The sequence below is a fragment of the Rhinatrema bivittatum genome, chromosome 2, assembly GCF_901001135.1.
Source record: "Rhinatrema bivittatum chromosome 2, aRhiBiv1.1, whole genome shotgun sequence".
In the NCBI taxonomy this organism is placed as follows: domain Eukaryota; kingdom Metazoa; phylum Chordata; class Amphibia; order Gymnophiona; family Rhinatrematidae; genus Rhinatrema; species Rhinatrema bivittatum.
This window is the reverse complement of record NC_042616.1, coordinates 112,636,787-112,655,992: the sequence shown is the minus strand read 5'-3', so window position 1 is coordinate 112,655,992 and position 19,206 is coordinate 112,636,787. Positions and strand designations below refer to the sequence as shown.

The 19,206-nt window shown below is 44.5% G+C and overlaps 1 protein-coding gene across 9 annotated transcripts in view; it reads right to left on the bottom strand.

Moving 5' to 3' along the window:
* The window catches only part of PFKP (phosphofructokinase, platelet), a 295,600-nt gene that overhangs the window by 155,636 nt on the left and 120,758 nt on the right, over positions 1-19,206 (bottom strand). The gene's annotated exons all lie outside the window — the stretch shown is intronic.

The following is a 19,206-nucleotide window of genomic DNA, read 5'->3' as shown; positions in this document are numbered from 1 at the left end:
TTTTGCTGGCGTCTGGTTTCCGAGCCCGTGGCTGTCAGCGGGCTCGAGAACCGATGCCAGCAAAATTGAGCGTTGGCTGTCAAACCCTCTGACAGCTGCCGCTCCTATCCAAAAAGAGGCGCTAGGGACGCGCTAGTGTCCCTAGCACCTCTTTTTACCGCTGGGCCTAATTTAAATAAATTAACTTACTGTATCGCGCGCACCGGCGAGTGTCCTGTGCACGCGTCGGGAGAGCGGGCGCTTGCCCGCTCTCCCGTGTTTTTTACTGTATTGGCCCGATTATAATTAGTTTGTGCTGCTAGGCTGATCTTTAACACAGCCACCTAGAGCCACATAACCATCCTTACAGGCCGATGTAGTAACCCGTGGAATTTCTTGCGGGTTATCGGCCTCTTCAAATGTAATTTTTCTATGGATGCAAATGAGCTCTGGAAAGACCTCTGTATGAAACTGAGGAGCCCGACAAAAAGGATAACTGCAGTTTATTGAACTGTGGTCATCTTCTTTTTGTGAAACCTGCCCACAAAGATGTCTTTGTGGGACAGTTTTTTACTCAGTTCTCAATTAGTGAGTTGCTTTGCACAATAGTGGTTTGCAGCAACTCATTAATCCACAATTTTAGTAAATTTTTGTGCCTGGCAGACCACACCGGAAAGTTTACTACTTGCAAAGAAGGGAAACTGCAACATTTTTTTTGCAATTGAGCCCTAAGTACAAAAAAACAACTAAACAAAAAAACCCCACACATGAAAGCCTGAAATGCCAGTGATTATGCACGCACATCACCCTCCTAAACACAGGGAGAAATAATTCTGTAACTCCCCACATACGGCTCGATACAGTAAGGCCGCGGTAAAAACAGTGCGGCAGTGTCAGGCGCACCCTTCCTCCCCGACCGCACAGTTCTCTTCACTAACTCCCCGATACTCTCCTCTAATCGCATGCAAATGCATGCCGCGGCTGTGAAGCGTTAGGGAAGGGTTATGCCCGCGCAACCCATTTTACTGTATAGGCGCTGTAACAGCGCCTATACAGTAACCTGGGTGCGCTGGTACCTGTCATTTCAAATGACATTTGAAATGACAGGTACCAGGAAGTGTAAAAAAGTGTAAAAAGTGTAAAAAACAAAAAACCTGTGTGTTATATAAAAAAATAAAACAATTTTAAATACCTGTCGGAGGGCCGTGGGTCCAGGCGGCCGGTGGGCGGCGGGCAGCCATCAGCGGCATCCGGTAGTCCCTTCTCCCTTCCTCCCTCCCTCCCCTGCCTGGATGAGCGCCAAAATCGCACGGGCGGGTCGGCAGCAGGGGGGGCGGGGGCGGCAGCGGGGGGGCGGCAGCAGGATCCGGGAGCGGCAGTGGCAGCGAGATCCGGGGGGCGAGTAGCGGCAGCGTGTTCAATCGGGCAGGTAGGTGGGAAAAAAAGATGGCCACCTGCACGGGGGAAAGCTGCAATTGGCCGCTGAAGACGTGACGTCACACCCCGTGACGCCAAACGTCGTGACGTCACGTCTTCAGCGGCCAATTGCATGATTTTCCCGTGCAGGCGGCCATCTTTATTTTGCCACCTACCTGCCTGCCCGGTCGAACACGCTGCCGCTACTCACCCCCCGGATCTCGCTGCTGCCCCTGGATCCTGCTGCCGCTGCCCCCCCGGACTCCGCTGCTGCCTACCCGCCGCTCCCGGATCCTGCTGCCGCCCCCCCCCCCCGCTGTCGACCCGCCCGTGCGATTTTGGCGCTCATCCAGGCAGGGGAGGGAGGGAGGAAGGGAGAAGGGACTACCGGATGCCGCTGATGGCTGCCCGCCGCCCACCGGCCGCCTGGACCCACGGCCCTCCGACAGGTATTTAAAATTGTTTTATTTTTTTATATAACACACAGGTTTTTTGTTTTTTACACTTTATACACTTTTTACACTTTTTACACTTACCGTAGCAGGCCCGAGCCTTGCTACTTTTTCGTTTGTTTTTTTTTTGCTTCGGGAGGAGGGGACCGGACGGGGCTGCAGGAGACCGGACGGGACCAAGGCGGGTAAGCAATGTTTTTACACTACACTACACTACACTAACTCCTACTAGGGGGAGGCGGTAAACTAGCAGGTTAAGGCCGCGGCAGAACAGCGGGTTACGGAGGAGATAATATCAGCGCCCTTTACAGTATCGCAGGGGAATAGCTAATTCCTTCATTATACAGCTTTTTCGTTCATTTACATGCTGGGTGCGGAAAGGGTTTAGGAAAGGGTTTAGGAAGCGCTAAGGACGCGTGAAACTGGAGACTGTATCGCTGGATGGCCTTACTCGTCTGTATTGTGCGCTCCCAGCACGTTACAGACCGGGAATCTTTAACTCAACGTTACTGTATCGACCTGATAGTGGTAAAGTCTGTACATGCAGCCTTTATCAAGGATTGTCTGCACACAAACTCACACTTGCTAAAAGCAGAGGATAAACTTGTGCCTGGTAACTTACATGTAAACTTTCAAAAGCACAAAAGTATACACATAAGTCACATCACTGTCCCAATTCTGCCATCTGGAACATGAACTCACAGATTGCAGAAATGGAGAAGCATAACTGGGTTATGGGAGTCCTTGTAAATGAACTGGCCCAGGGGCTATATTTTGACAGCCATTTATACACATTAAATTGGTTTTTAAGCACATAAATGGCTTTGAAAATCAGGCCAGGAAAGCAGGAATTGTGCAGTGGCGATTTTTTTCTTTTTAAGAAAATTACTGCTTTGGATAGGAAACTAAAAAAGAGGCTCTGGAAAGGAGATGGTTAAATACAAAGGGGCGGATTTTAAAAGCCCTGCTCGCGTAGATCCGCCCGGATTTACGCGAGCAGGGCCTTGCACGCCGGCGCGCGCAGAGCCCAGGGACTTGCGTAAGTCCCGGGGTTTTTCGAGGGGGCGTGTCGGGGGCGGGGCCGATCGGCGCGGCGTTTTGGGGGCGGGACGCGGCGTTTCGGGGGCGGGCCCGGGGGCGTGGTTTCGGCCCGGGGCAGTCCGGGGGCGTGGCCACGCCCTCCGGAACCGCCCCCGGGTCACGTCTCTGCGTGCCAGCGGCCCGCTGGGATTTACTTCTCCCTCCGGGAGGCGTAAATCCCCCGACAAAGGTAGGGGGGAGGGTTTAGACAGGGCCGGGGGGGTGGGTTAGGTAGAGGAAGGGAGGGGAAGGTGAGGGGAGGGCAAAAGAGAATTCCCTCCGAGGCCGCTCCGATTTCGGAGCGGCCTCGGAGGGAACGGAGGTAGGCTGCGCGGCTACGCGCTACGCGGCTACGGCTTTTAGTAGATACGCGCGGCTACGCACGTATCTACTAAAAGACTTTTTCTTTCAAAACCTCAATTTATGTGCATTTGCCACTTGACCAAAATCAAAATTAGGACTGATTTTGTTTACAGACACCCATTTATTTTGCACATTCCAATATATCTGAATCCAAATAAAGGATTGCTTTAACATGATATAATCTTCAGCTAATTGGGGGAATTTTAATTTCCTCAGCAATCCAAATTCTTTAAAAAGATTAGAAAAATAAAACATGGAATTGCATTTCGAACAGATATCATCACAAAAAAGTCACTGGAGCAAAAACAGGTGGAATCTTGTAGAGCTCTGAATATATATATATATTTGAAAATGGAAAAAGTATGCGCATAAATGAAAACCAATAATTGTCTCCATCAATTTCAGTCTGTTTTTTTTGTTAGGTTCAGCAGAGAGATCACGATACTGACTCTGATCAATGAATTATGGTTGAATTCAGTCTTAGAGAAGTACTGTGTAAGGTCAATATCGAGATGGCTTATCCAACTAAGGGGGTCATTCTCTAAAGCGATCACACGCGAAAAGGGAGTCGGGGGAGGCGTCAAGACCGGAACAGGAGGAGTCGGGGCAGCACCAGGGCGGACGCTGTGAAGACATCGCGGACGGCGAAAAGGTAAGAACCCTTTTCGCTTCCAATTTCGCGCCCAATAGCACCAACTTTTACGATGGCGCTATTGGGTGCGAATGCCGGCAGCGATCACACTGCGGAGGTGCGATCGCTGCCGGCTTTCGCAGGCCCACCCCCCGCTTCGCCTTCCCGCCCCCCGTTACCGCCGGATTCTCTAAGGTCTGCGACCTTAGAGAATCCAGGCCTAAGTTAGAGACTTAACCAGACAGACCGTGAAATTTCAAAACCCCACCGCACTGACTGGGGCCAATTTATCCAGCTATTAGATAGCCATGTCTATTCCCCAGTTAACTTGCTCAGCCAGATAGCAGCTTCTAGGGGATCTGCTGTTTGTAAGCTCCTGTGTAAATAAAACCAAGGTAGAGAGAGAATGCAAAAACTTAAGCTCATAAGCAGAAGTCAAGGACCAGCCAAGGGAAGTCCGGGAGGTCAGAAGGACCCCACCCTTGGATGAAGGGGGAGCATTCTGAAACAGAGAAAATGCTGATGCAGGCATACAGCCTTGGTCCAGACATTGCAGCCCCCCCCCCCCGAAAAAAAGGGGAGGGGGGAAAAGACTTGCAAATCGGCAAAGACCTTCCACCCACTACATGATTATGCATGAGCTGATGTATATTTATCAGACAGAAAGTATAAGACGGGGGGGGGGGGGGGGGGAGCAAATAAGGAGAAAGAGAGCAGATCTGAGGCAGCCCCAGCAATCCTGCTATCAAGAAGGGAGAAGACTAGGTGTGGCCAGGAGACCAGAGAGAGTAGACACCCTGTCTGGGGTCTGACGGTAGCACGGAGTCTGAGGCAGTGAGGAGCCAAGAGCAGCCCAGCAGCTCTGCCAGTACCAGCCTCCTTCCCAGATGGTTCTTCAGACTTCCAGTCAGAGTCTGCATCAGAGTTAAATATAAGGAAATCACCTAAAGTTGGGACCAGGGGTAAGTAAGTTAGCCATAAGTATTAATATATTAGTCAGGCTAAGGTTTATGGCATGTTTGAAACCACCCATGGTACAGAACTTTCTTTAGGGTAAACTGGTGTATAGAGGCCAGGATATTAGAGACAGGAATTGTTGTTCTCTTCTAAATGTTAAATTCTGCCAAATCTGATAAATAAAAGTCTAATTCTGAGGAGAACATGTTGTCTTTTCCTGAACTTAAGTTAGTGAATTGAAGTGGAAGGGGAACTGGCAGTGTCCTGTAGCAGATAGGTCCATGCACCCCTAAACTTGCTTAGTCTGAAGTTTCCCTGAGACAGGATAGGCCACACCCATCCGCAGAGATGCCATCAGATGTGCAGTTAAATTTAATAAAATTAGAAGATGAAGCATTAGTGATTATGCAGGTTTTCACTAAAAAAATGTATGCAATTCCAGATCTCTAAGGTACATAAGAATTTAAAAGACACATACCTACAATTAGGAAATGTTACTTATCTTTACCTGACAACTCTGACATTTTTGGTTAGTGAATCGAAATTAACCTTTAAGACATTAGCTGAATCTGCTACCAATTTGTACTTATTAGGAGAGTTACTGCAAAAAGATAACTCCCATTTACAGGCACTAAATCAAGTGTTAGAAAAAGATGTTAATAACTCAGAAAAGGTCACATATAACGCAATTCATTGAATAAGGTATACCCTCATAAACGGGCCAATGTACACCTCCGCTTAACAGCGTTTTAACTTTTGTTCACTGATATCAGTGTAACTGCCCATAAGAATTTAATCATAGGGTAACCTTTTTTCAATTGCGTGACAAACACTGCCGCTTACTGCCACTTCTTTTTAAAGCAGGATATTCCACTGCCGTTCCTCTTTTAAAGCAGAAAAAAAAAATTTTAAATATATTTTGTTAACTTTTTCAAAAAACCTTTTAAGGTATCAACAAACTCCAACTATCGCCAACTGAAGTAAAACATTCAAATGAATAACTTATCTTTTTCCCAAAAGACGCTAGAGTCCAAAGGCTCGATGGCCCAGCTCTGCTGAAATGCCCTGCTCTGCTGTAATGCCTTTGGACTCTAGCGTCTTTTGGGAAAAAGATAAGTTATTCATTTGAACGTTTTACTTCAAGTTGGCGATAGTTGGAGTTTGTTGATACCTTAAAAGGTTTTTTGAAAAAGTTAACAAAATATATTTTAAAAAATGTAAGCGGCAGTGTTTGTCACGCAATTGAAAAAAGGTTACCCTATGATTAAATTTTTATGGGCAGTTACACTGATATCAGTGAACAAAAGTTAAAACGCTGTTAAGCGAAGGTGTACATTGGCCCGTTTATGAGGGTATACCTTATTCAATGAATTGCGTTATATGTGACGTTTTCTGAGTTATTGATACTTTTTTGTCACATATTTTCCAGTTTTTTTGTTTAGAGAGAAAAAGATGTTAGTCAGCTAAGAGCAGAAATAGATGGTATCACTGAAAAATGTTTGCTGCAGGAAGGAGATTGCAAATTAATGGCAGCACAGAATCAAGAACTAACAATGAAAATACAAGCCTTAGAAAAACAGATCACTGAAGGTCAGCCCACAGACCCTCATTTCAATAATAAGCTACCTGAATACCTAGAAAAAATTCAGGAACTGCAAGAAGTTATAAGAGAGCAAAATGAGGAAGTAAATTCAGGGGAAGCTGCAGATCAGGTTCAGGAATTAGAAATGACTATTAAAACCCAGCAAGAAGAGTCAGAAAAAGAGATTAAATCTTTGAAAAACCAACGAGCTACAACTGAAATTAGCTGTGACTGATAGTCAAAATGTGGATTTAAAAAAGTGGAAAATGAAGTTCACTCAGTTGGAATTTCAGGTCTCTGAAAGAGAGGGCCGAATCTGAGATCTTGAACTACAAAGGCTTTCTCTTCAAGAGATACACCTTACTGAAACCGAATTAGTAAAAGCTGAAAATAAATCATTAATCCAACAGCTTTCAGTAGAAAAGCAAGATAAGCAACAAAGCATAGCTCGGCTTTGCTTGTTACAAGAAGAAAACTGTAATTTAGAAAAGGAAAAACAGGAATTGTTACCTAATTTAAATGAATCCAGGTATCAGCTCCAGCTGTCCCAAAGTATGATCCAGTTACTGAAAGAAAATACACTTAATGTTATGCCAAGCCCTATCTCCCTGAAGCTGAGCATTCAGGTAGCAGAATATCCTAATACCACCCAAGAGCCCCTGACCCCACACCTCCCTAAGGGTCAGTGGGTGTGGAAAGAGGAATGCACAACACAGAGCTACAGACAGCCTTTTTCCCAAGACTGGGAAAAATTACCATAACCACGGGAAAAGCTTAAGATGTGGGACAAAGTAGAGGGGTTAGCTTCTAAATACAGCCTCAATCTCTGGCCAGTACAAAGGCAAGAGACACACACATACCTGCCCCTCCAATACAGCCTTGGATGGGGAGAGGGAACTGTCCCTTCCAGCCTCCCAGAAGCAGGCCTGGGATCAGAAGCCCACACCCAGGCCAGATTACCACCAGCCGATCCTAGTGGGAGTTTCAAACTTCACTAAATAAATTAAGCTCCTCCAAACACTAATCATTCCTTTTAAGGTAAATTCTGGCTCAGATATTTTGCAGGAATTAAGGTTGCATGAAATTTTTGACGTAGTTGGTGCCCATTCTGAAAAAGACCAGGTGGCCTTACTCCCATGGAGTTTCAGTGAAAAAGCTAGAAATACATAGCTAGTATCCATGTTGAGGTAAAAGAGTCCCTAGTCACATTTGAGTTCGTCCTCAAATAACACTTTGGGACTTATGCTAACAGTGTTTTGGCATGGCAGGCTGCCTACAATTTAAGATGTGGAGTGGAGGAAAGTTCCAGAGCATTTAGCTACCACCTAAAGCAGACTTTCTTTTATAGGGAGCCCTATGCCACCAAATCAGACAAGATCACTCTCTGAAACCTATTTTTTGAGTCTCTTTCCCCTACTCTGTGAACTCCCTTATATCTCCACAGGGAGGTGCCCTTAAGTTTCCTTGTAGAGGAAGCAGAAAAGCTATATGTCATTTGTCAGAAAGGAAAGTCTGGCCATAGGTAGCAAAAGACAGATAATTAAGAAGGAGAGGAACCAAGTGTCCACCATGAGTCAAAGATACACTTTGAAACTAATCCCTTATCTTCTTAACCTAAGTCTGACAGGCCCTGGATGCCTCCTCCCCAAGGGGAATCCGATGGCTCAGCAGCTAATCCAGAAAAGGACGCATGAGATTTGCAGGTACCCAAAAGGAATCACAATCGGGGGTGGCATCAAAAATACAACAGAGACCTTCTGTGCAGAACCAGCTGGCCAAGCTGACAGCCATCATCCAGAAGCTCATTGACCAAAACCACAGTGTGCCTGCTGCACCCGAGAAATTTACCCAGAAAAAAGAGAACATGTCTGAGGAATCTAAGAGTGGCACCGGGCCACACCAGAAGAGGGCCCCAGTACCTCTGGGTCCTTCCCTAGCATACAGTAACTAACCAATCCTGTTTTTCCTCCCTAGCTTTCTACCATAAGTGCCCAGGAGCCTTCCCTGTTCAAACCCAGAGAAGCCCATACCTCTACAGTACCAGGTGACATCCAGCGAGAGTCCTGCGCTCATTCTGTCAGGAAGGGTAAGTATTTCTTAGGGAAACTGCAGCCTCAGGAACTCTGCTACACGATCCCCATCAGAATACAAAATTTGTTCAATTGGGATGGGCTCCTAGATATGGGTTCTGAGGTCACCCTAATCATGCAAAACTTGTTTGACAAACGCTCTACTTCCTTAGAGAGTAGGTCCACTCCATGAGAAGTCCCATGTGAAGTGGACCTAGGGGCATATGGAGGAATGCCTGTGGAGTTCAGAGGTAAGGCATGGCTCACCCTTCAGATTAGAAAGATAAAAGTGAAGCACCCGGTTCTGATCACCAAGACCCCCAATGAGGAATTCCTAATTGGGAATGAACTCCTCATGAGACTGTCCCCCATCCTTGATTATGTAAATATGGTCATGTGGACTCAGGTCTTATACCATCTCCCATATGGAAGAGTGGCTCAAAGGGGGAAGGAGGTCCATAGTTCCTTCTCCGTAGAGCAGAAAGAAACTACTCTCAGAATAAATTTCCAGAGATCAGCCGATCCCTCCTTACTAGTACTTCAGTACAGACAGCCCAAAGAGGGGGGTGATAATAACGACAATGTTATCCTTTTGAAAAAGGAGGTCATACTCATCATTATCCTAGATACTGACCAAATTGAGATTTGCCTCAACCAAAAGCCACCTTCAACTGACTAGAGTCGAGTGGACTCAGGAGCACCAGAGGTAAGTCCACATGTAACCAAAAACACACACTTGGTACACCCCAGGAAGCTGACCGACATACACCGGAGTGGAGGTGCCATTTCAGTGTATGTCCAGCTAGCAGACACACAAAACATACAGGTACCCCTGATGCTCAGTAGCGAGGACTCCTTCCTGAGGGAGTCCATCTTCCGCAAGGTGAAAAGTAAGATAGAACTGGATGCAGTAAAACACAATAATACTTTGGTAGAGATACCCGGACATAAAAAAAAAATTGCAAGTGGGAGCATGAAACTTGGACCTGAAATTAGGTAATAAGTCGTCTCTGATTACTATTACACCCACATTTCAAGTCTCTACAATACTAATTGCCTCTATCTCTAATTTTCAATGCACAATCCATAAGAAAAAAAGTACCAATTATTTGTGACCTAATTTCTTCTCATTCCACAGATGTTGCTGTTAAATGTTTTACTGTTTAAACTGTTATATGTAAAGCCTGTTGCTAAATTATTGTTTAACTGTAAACCGAGGTGATGTATAACTATACGTACCGCGGTATAAAAGAATCAATAAATAAATAAATAAATAAATAAATAAAGATGTTGTCATGATCACCGAAACATGGCTCTTTGAATATGATAATGTACTTTTAAACATAATATGCCTCCAGGATACATTTCTTTTTCAGAACCTCGTCCCAATCGTAGAGGAGGAGGCTTGTTGATTATAGTTAAAGCTTCCCTTCAACCCTGTATGAAAACCTTACCTCTGAACCACCCCTATGAGCTAATGCTCGTCTTTATCACTGCTGCTAACTTTTGCAATGTATACTGCTAATATACTTACTTGCTAATAACCTATCCCCACTTATAGAATCAATAACCACATTGTTAGTTGACTTATCTAAACCCATAATTGCAGGAGATTTCAATTTACATTTTAACCAAAATCCACCCACCCATGATGTTTCATCTTTACTTAATATCATGTCTGGCTTAGGCTGGGAACAACTTCTAGACATGTCAACTCATATAAAAAGGTACACTTTAGACCTCATTTTCTACAATCCCACCCTCCTAGACCTTTCTGCCGTAACTTAACAAGTTCCTTGGTTGGACCATTTCCCAATACTTGCAAATGGTAAGATCAAGAGTAGACTGCAGAATACCCTTACCGGTCCTAAAAAAAAATGTATAAAGGAAAACATCTTGACTCTGAAATGTTTGCAAGTGCTTTGCTCCCAAATCTTCCCATGACCCTTGGTAATGACATTGATCAATCTATAAGTACTTGGAACTCATTTATAACCAAATCCATAGACTTGATAGTACATAGCTTTTTGGGAGTTATCAGAGCCAAAGCAAACTCTGTCTGGTTTTCACCAATTATGTGATGATTGGCGCAAGAACCTAATTCAAGAAAATAAAACTACTTACATTATTCATTAAAAAAAATACAAAAAAAGAAATCAGCTCTGCTAAAAAATCTTATTATGCTAACAAAATAAAAATGACTAATGGCAGTCCGAAAATTCTATTCAATATTGTAAAATCTTTAATATCTCGAAAAACTACTTCCCACAACAATATTTCAAATGATTTATGTAATAAAATTGCCCATCATTTCCAAGAAAAAGTAATCAAGATCTCCCCAGAATTTACTCCCAATTTCCAAAATAAACCTGCCTACTTTATCTTGTTTTTGGTCCACCCTTTCTGAAATTGATGCCCCTACTGTTTCTCGATTGCTTACTACGCAAAAGGCATCAAACTCACCATACAACCCATGTCCAGGTCAACTTTTAAAGGATAGCTGAGACTTTATTTCTCCTTCCATAGCACAACTAGTTAACTTATCACTCAACACTGGAAAATTTCCTGATATACTCAACAGAGATGTGCTTTGGGTTAGAATTTATGTTGGGCTTCATTTCGGGGTCCCCTCACAGGAAATTTGTTTTTCCCGCGGTTCAGGGTTTTTTTTCAGGGGCCCTGATTTTCGGGTTAGTGAGCGCTAACTCCCAATAGTGCACACTAACTTGAAAATGAATTTTTTTCTGAAATTTTGGAAAAAATTCAATCTTTTTTTGGTTCTCCCGAACCATTCCGAATTAGGCAATTTCACGGGAAAAACGATTGCACATCCCTAATACTCAAACAAACCTCTATAACCCCTATACCCAAGAAACCTACATCTGATATTCATGATCTTTCAAATCTTCACTCCATAACCTCACTATCAACTTTGGCCAAAGTAATCAAATTTACTGTTCTTCATCAACTAACTGAATATATTAAAGACAATAACATCCTATACCCACACCAGCATGGTTTCAGGAAAAGACATAGTACAGAAACTTTGCTTCTCTCAGTTTTTGATACAATCATTTGCAGCTATGATGCCAACATTGATTATATCATTATTCTCCTTGATCGTTCCACAGCTTTTGACGCTTTAAACCAAGATAAACTCGTTAGCCTCGAATTTATAGGGATCCAAGATGCTGTCCTTCAAAGGTTTAAATCTTTCATATCTAATCGTCCACAACAAAGTATTTTAGATTCCTACCATTCAGATTGCTAAACTACTACTACTGGAGTCCCTCAAGACACCTCTTTATCCAAAATGTTATTTAACATCCATCTCTTACCGTTATGTCATTTCTTAACTGGACTGGGCATAGAATTCTAGATTTATGCAGATGATATCCAACTACTTATTCCATACACTTTTTCTTGGACTCACACTTTCTCATTAATCACACGTTACCTACATTCCATAAAAACTTGGCTATCCCACAACAGAATAAAACTAAATCCAGCAAAGACCGAATTAATCCATCTTTCAACTATCCCCAACTCCTCATGGAGCCCACCATCGTACCTATTATTTGATAATCACAATATACCAATAGTAACATATGCCTGAATTCTAGGTATTATTGTAGACTCCAAACTATCTATGACCGAAAACATATCCAAACTTGTAAAAATTTAATTTTATAAACTAAGTCTTTTAAAACGACTAAAACCTTTTCTTTTCCCAGCAAACTGTTATGGAATTCCATTCCAACCTCACTTAGAGTCAAAACAAATCTGAAAAATTTCAAGAAAAAATTAAAAACCTACTTATGGACCTATACTTTTGGACTCGATAACCTAGACTGATGTTCGTTTGATAATTTTTTGTCATTTGTTATATATTTGTGTGCATCTTAACACTTTCCTTTTATTATATTTTCCTTCTGTTTTAATCATTTTATTTTGTTACTATTTCACTTTATGAAATATTGTTCTATGTTTTATTAATTATGTAGGTTTTTTGTCTGTAAACTGCCTAATCCACTATTTTGTGTATAAGCAGTATATAAAAATGTATGTATAAATAAATAAATAAATAAATAAATAAATAAATAAAACAAACCTTCTAATATAACTTCTCCATAATTAGAGGTTTATATTCACCGATGTATTTGGGCTCAAACTGTCTCAGACTGGGAGTCTATATCGACCTAATGAATGATGTTGTCTGGAGCAGAATGGAAGGTGATCTGATAAGCAGCCCACGACATTCTCAAATCGCTCAGGTCTGGCCAGGCAGTCCCACAGGTATACGAAGTGGTGAGCGCTGAGAAAGCCCACATCCCTAGCAGTGTACAAAATTATCCCCTCAAAATCAGAATAGCCAAAGGTCAACAAACATTAGACAAGTTGGCTTTCTTCTTCCAAACACCAGATTTTTAGAATCTGGGTTGTCTATGGGAGCCACACCTTTATGGAACTGTCTGACACAGAAATGTACCTGGTAGTGACGAATACCAGCTCAAGCCAAATTGCACTAATTGGTGAATCCTTCCCTGATTTAAAGCTAAACCTGCCAGTCATAGATAAATTACCTGGGATCACAGAGGTATACTCTGTAGAAGATCCCCCTGAGTGGTGCAAAACGCTGCCTACAGGCCTTATTAACTTACACTTTATTTTGCTTTATGATGATCAAGCTCCTAAGGTTCAACTAGAAAACGACTGCCTCCTACTGTCAAGGGAGCTTGACGGAAGTGAGAGAGGCGAAATCCAAGCTGAAGGAGTCCAAACAGTTAGCTCAGTTCAGACTTGCTCCATCTTGGAGGAGATAGTAGAATGGAGATAGCTCCGAACGAACCCTTCCCTAGGTTCGAGGAGACAGTAAACAATCAGCTCATGGAAGCAAAGACTTGCAGGAGCCCAGCAGAAAGAGATCAGTTAAAAAAACTGTTATATAAATATAAAAATATATTTGCCATCCATGCCTATGACTGCGGCCTGACTGACTTACATGTTACTCAAGTGCCAAAAGAGCCAAACATAGGGAAATCGCCTGACGCTGGGACCAGGGGTAAATAAGTTGACCATAAGTATTAATATATTAGGCAGGCTAAGGTTTATAGCATGTTTGAAACCACCCATGGTACAGACCTTTCTTTAGGGTAAACTGGTGCTTTAGTTGCCAGGATGTTAGAGACAGGAATTGTTATTTTCTAAATGCTAAATCCTGCCAAATCTGATAAATAAAAGTCTAATTCTGAGGAGAACACGTTGTCTTTCCTGAACTTAGGGTCGTGACATGAAGTGGGAGGGAAACTGGAAGTGTCCTGGAGCAGATAGATCCCTGCACCCCTAAACTTACTTATAGTCTGAATATGGTGTATGCGCGGCATGGATCAATGCAGAAGCATTATAGTCCCAGTTTTGTTTCTATTCCTTTTCAAATAATTCCTAATACTCTGCTGGCTATTACTGCACAGTGAGCTAATGATTTCTGCGTATTAACCATGCAAAAGTTGATATTCAAAGGGTTTGTCCAACTTACTTTTGGAATTAGCTGAACAAACCTTGGTGTTTGAAATAATCTTCCTCACTCACCGGCTAAATTCTGTCCAGGTAAATGAATGTCTGTAGAAAACTTACTCAAATAAAGAGATGGCACTGCAGGTATTCCGGGGGCACAGCTAAATTAATCTAGATAACTCAGGATGACTATGTAGCTATCCTAAAGTTAGCTGGTGGGTAGCCAAAGCAAATACTTTAGCTTCCAAGTGGCACGTCGATCCCCATCTTTCCCCCACAGATCAAGTAGCAGCCGGGTAACACCCCAAATTCCCCCCCTCCCTTTTACTTCACATTAAAAAAAAAGTAGTGGGCTAAGTGGCCCCCGATCCCCCCTCCCTCCCACCCATCATAGGAAAGATGAAGCAGGCCAAGCCCTTCCCCTGCCTCCAAATCCTATACTGAAACAAATGTGTCCAAAGCTGAGCAAGCAGAGAAGGCCTTACCTCCTCCTGCATGATTGAATATAAGTGCCTGTAGCTCAGGCAGCTGCCGGCACTTAACAAGCATGGGTGTAGCTTGCTTGTTACGGTGGTTACTACCCCGAATCAATTAAGCCTGATACTTCACTTTCAATGCATATCCAACGTAGCTCTCTACTTCAACGGCAGGGGGGGGATGAAGAAAAGTGGATTTATATTCAGACAACAACCAACAAGGTCTGAATTGCACAGGCTGGGTAAACAAATAAGCGTGGGAGTAGCTTGCTTATTGCGGCAGTTACTACCCCTAACCAATTAAGCTAGATACTTCATTTAGATGCAGTTCCAGCACTGCTCTCTACATTAATGGCGGGGGTGGAAGGGAAATAGAACCAAAAGGTTACTAAGGGACAAGAGTAACAGATACGTATGAGGAAAAAAAAAGTGTGAAAGCTTGCTGGGCAGACTGGATGGGCCGTTTGGTCTTCTTCTGCCGTCATTTCTATGTTTCTATTCACTCCACTAGGGGTGAATAGACCAAGCCCCAAATTGGGGGTGGGGGAATCAGGGTACTATTTAGCCTGCTACTCTCTTATCTGAAGAGGGGGAGAGAGAGGAGATCATGGCAATTCTGTGCCCACTATAACTTTTCCTTGGTGGGTGGGAGGGAAAGGGACAGTGAAATCCGGCAGCAGGGTAATTGTTTTTTATTTTAGAGAGCTGAGAATGAGGGACGTAAGGGATCAGGTTACAAAGAGGGGCGATGAGCTTTTTTTTTTTTTTAATTAAAAAAGTAATGAGCCAGGGAAGGGAAGACATTAAAAAAAAAAAAAAAAGAACTGAGCCAGTTAGTACCTAATTTTCAACACTAACCAGCTAACAGGTTAATTTTCAAAAATGTATGTGCATTAAAATTAGCCTACACAAGTGTAAGTAGCCTCTACTCTTGTATTCTGTATTTTATACAAACAGAAAATATGCATGTATATTCACTTTTGTGCGTTCATATACGCACGTAAAAAAGGGGTGGTCTAGGGGTATTCTAGGGTGGGGCCAACAGTTCCACGTGTACGTTACTATTTTAAAAGAGATTTACGCAGAAATATTTGACAACTTACTTTCATATTTTTACACCTGCTATTTATCTGGTGTAAGCGATATTAAACGGGTTTATTGTCTTCTACTGGCCAGGTAGGAGGTCAGGGGAGTTCAAGTTGAAGAACCAGGAGAGTCTCGATGACCTGGAGAAGGACTGGGAAAACTTGTGGACTAATTAGTAAAACTGGTAATTTCCTTGATGCTCACATGTTTTAAATTTGGCCAACTTTATGCCTGTAAATCCTGATAAGTAAGAGTAGGTTCCGCTTTACTTTCACATGGAACCACATGTTTGACGTTTATTTTTCGATGTTCTGAAAAAATTCCAATCAGCTTCATACTGATATGACATCTCCAATATCTCAGGCAGCTGCAAGCCAAAACAAATGTGCGTACAACAATTAGCAATCTTTTTCCAGACAACGTGTACTAGTGCTGCACTTCTTGCATGAAGTTCAATGCCTATTTGGCTGTTTTGTGTAATCTTTTTGGATTACTGGATTGGCTGTGAGCATCAAAATAACTGAGCTTATGCTTTTGTCCTTTCCATCCCTCAATCCATCTGTGCCAGAAATTCATTTCGGAGATACCAGCTGTTGGCAAGTTCTGTTATCTCAGCAGCTTCTCATCTAACTCCGTCAACATCAATTACTGAAGTTAATGCTAGACTGGACAAGGCAAGTGTTGCACTTGGATGCTTGAGGCGGCGCCAAAGGAAGGAGCCTGGTGTGCTTATTGATGACAAGTCTGGCAGCCTACTACTTTATGGATGCCAGTCCTGGACTTCACACCATCGTCACATTCTGATACTTGATCAGTCCCATTCACGCTGCCTCCGCAGAACTGCCAAGATCAGATTAAAAGACAGAGGTCCTAACACTGAGGTACTTCACGCATGCACTATGACAGGCATTGAGGTAATGCTAATTGCAGCTCAGCTTCACTGACTGGCCATATTGAGGGTCATTTTATAACGTATGCACATGTTTGCTTTGAAAATGCTTGGGTATGTGAACAAACACAACTGCAGAAAGTTACAGCTGCTCTTCAGAGAGCATACATAACTTGTGGGGGTAAACTTACAAACAGAGAGGTAGATTTTAAAAGCATTGCTTGCTCAAAAATGCCCATTTACACAAACGAGCAACATGGATTTTAAAAAGCTGTGAAGGAAGGGAATATATACCGGTGCGTGCGTCAAAAATAAGAGGGTGGAAAAGGGGTGGAACATGGACAGAGCACAGGCATTCCAAGGTGGGGCCAACACTTACACACATAACTTCATATTTTAAAACCAGAAGCTGTGGCGCATATCAGCTTGTTATCCATGTAACTTTACTGGTATTCCAGATGAGGAGCAAGGCTGTCAAGCCCCAGGACTTACATGCGTCCCGGGGCTTTACGGGCGTCACCAAGCCTTTTGAAAATAGGCCCGGCACCTTTTGAAAATCTGCCCAATATAGTCATTAAAATAATAAAAACATGAAAATTAAGATAAAATAAAAAGGAGGTGAATAATATAGACCATTATAATCTAATAAATAATCAAATAGTCTGCCTTATATTTATAATTCACTCTATAATAGAAATTCAAGAACATTATTGTTAAAAATTCTGACTTACGTATATAGACAATAATCAAATGGACTTTGTTATGCTGGAGACAATCCGGATGTGGATCCTTGGGCCGACTGGCCCGAGGGAACAGTCGGTAGGCAGAACTCCCACTGGGCAACAGGATCTTCACCTGGAAACCCGAGACTCCTCCAGAGGAGCTGTGGGAGCCCGGGTTGCTAGGACTTAGGAGACTTCGCCCTGGAAGCCCGAGGTCCCCCCAGGAGGAGCCCGTAGGGACCCGGACCGCTGGGACTTAGGCGAGGCCGAAGAAACCCAGGAGTGGAATCCGGACCGGAGTCTGGGCCGGCAGCGGGCGAGCAGAAGTCGGTGTCACGAACCGAGGTCAGGGCAGGCTGAAGACAAGCAGGAGTCGGAGTCACGGACCGGAGTCAAGGCAGGCTGAAGACAAGCAGGAGTCGGAGTCACGGACCGGAGTCAAGGCAGGCTGAAGACAAGCAGGAGTCGGACAAACCGTGGTCAAGGCAGGTAGCAGACAAGCGGAGTCAGGCGGAGCGGAGTCAGGCAGGTAGCAGGCAAGCGGAGTCAGGCAAACCGTGGTCAAGGCAGGTAGCAGGCAAGCGGAGTCAGGCAGAGCGGAGTCAGGCAGGTAACAGGCAATCCAGAACGCAACTTAGAACTACAGGAAGTAGAGAACCTCGTTGCAAGGCAAAGAAGGGAAGGGACTGCAGGGCTTAAATAGCCCTGCAGCGTCTGACGTCATAGAAGGGAGGAGCCGGGTTTTCCCGCGCTGGTCCCTTTAAAGGTGGAGGACAGTCGCGCGCGCGCGCCTGGGGGCGGGACTGGCCGTGAGGCCACGCCAGCGGCAGCGTGAGAGCCGGCGCATGGCGCCCGGAGGCACTGCAGGCCCGCGGAACGCGGCAGCTCCCCGGAAAGCAGCGGCCGGGGTCCTGAGGCCGCGGAACGCGGCAGCTCCCCGGGACTCGGGAGGAAGGTAAGGCCTCGGGCGTCAGCGTGGCGACCGAGACCGCAACAGTACCCCCCTTCTTACGCCCCCTCCGCCGAGGACCAGGTTTCCCGGGATGGTCCAAATGAAATTGAGTGAGCAATGATTTGTCCAAGATGTTTCGAGCTGGCTCCCAAGAGTCCTCCTCGGAGCCACACCCCTCCCATGCCAGTAGGTATTCCCAGCGACGGGCATGGAAGCGAACGTCCAGGATTTCTCGAACCTGATACGTAGTCTCTGAAGATGTAGAGGAGGATAGCGCATCCGTGGACGGATGATGGTACCGGGACAGTACCTCTGGTTTCAGCAAGGATACGTGGAACACGTTGTGGATGCGAAGTGAAGACGGAAGGCGAAGTCTGTAGGAAACGGTACCAACACGCTCCGCAACCTGAAAAGGCCCACAGTATCGAGGGGCCAACTTACGAGAGCGGTTAGGTAGTTGGAGGTTCCGAGTGCTTAACCACACCTTGGTACCTGGCAGAAAAACTGGCGCTGGTCGTCGATGACGGTTGGTATACTGCTGGGACCTTTTTGCTGCGGTGGTCAGTTTGAGTTGAATCCTCTTCCAGAGATGATGTACTTGCCGTGCTGTGGCTAAGGCAGCAGGTGATGGAATGGAAATCGGAAGCGGCAAAGGAGGCCTTGGGTGACGTCCATACACAATCTGGAAAGGGGTTTGTCCAGTGGCAGCATGGGTATGGTTGTTGTAGGCGAACTCCGCCCAAGGCAGGAGAGAAGTCCAGTTATTCCCTTTTTCGGAGATAAAACTGCGAAGGAAGGCTTTAAGAGTGCGGTTCGTGCGCTCTGTCTGACCATTAGTCTGGGGGTGAAAGGCCGTGGATAAGTTTAATTGGACCCCAAATTTTCTGCAAAGGGCACGCCAAAAACGAGCCGTGAACTGCGGCCCTCGATCCGATACGATACTCTGTGGTAGACCGTGAGCCCGGAAGACGTGGGTAGTGAACAGGAGTGCGAGTTCAGGTGCAGAGGGCAGCTTGGGCAAGGGTACCAGGCGAATCA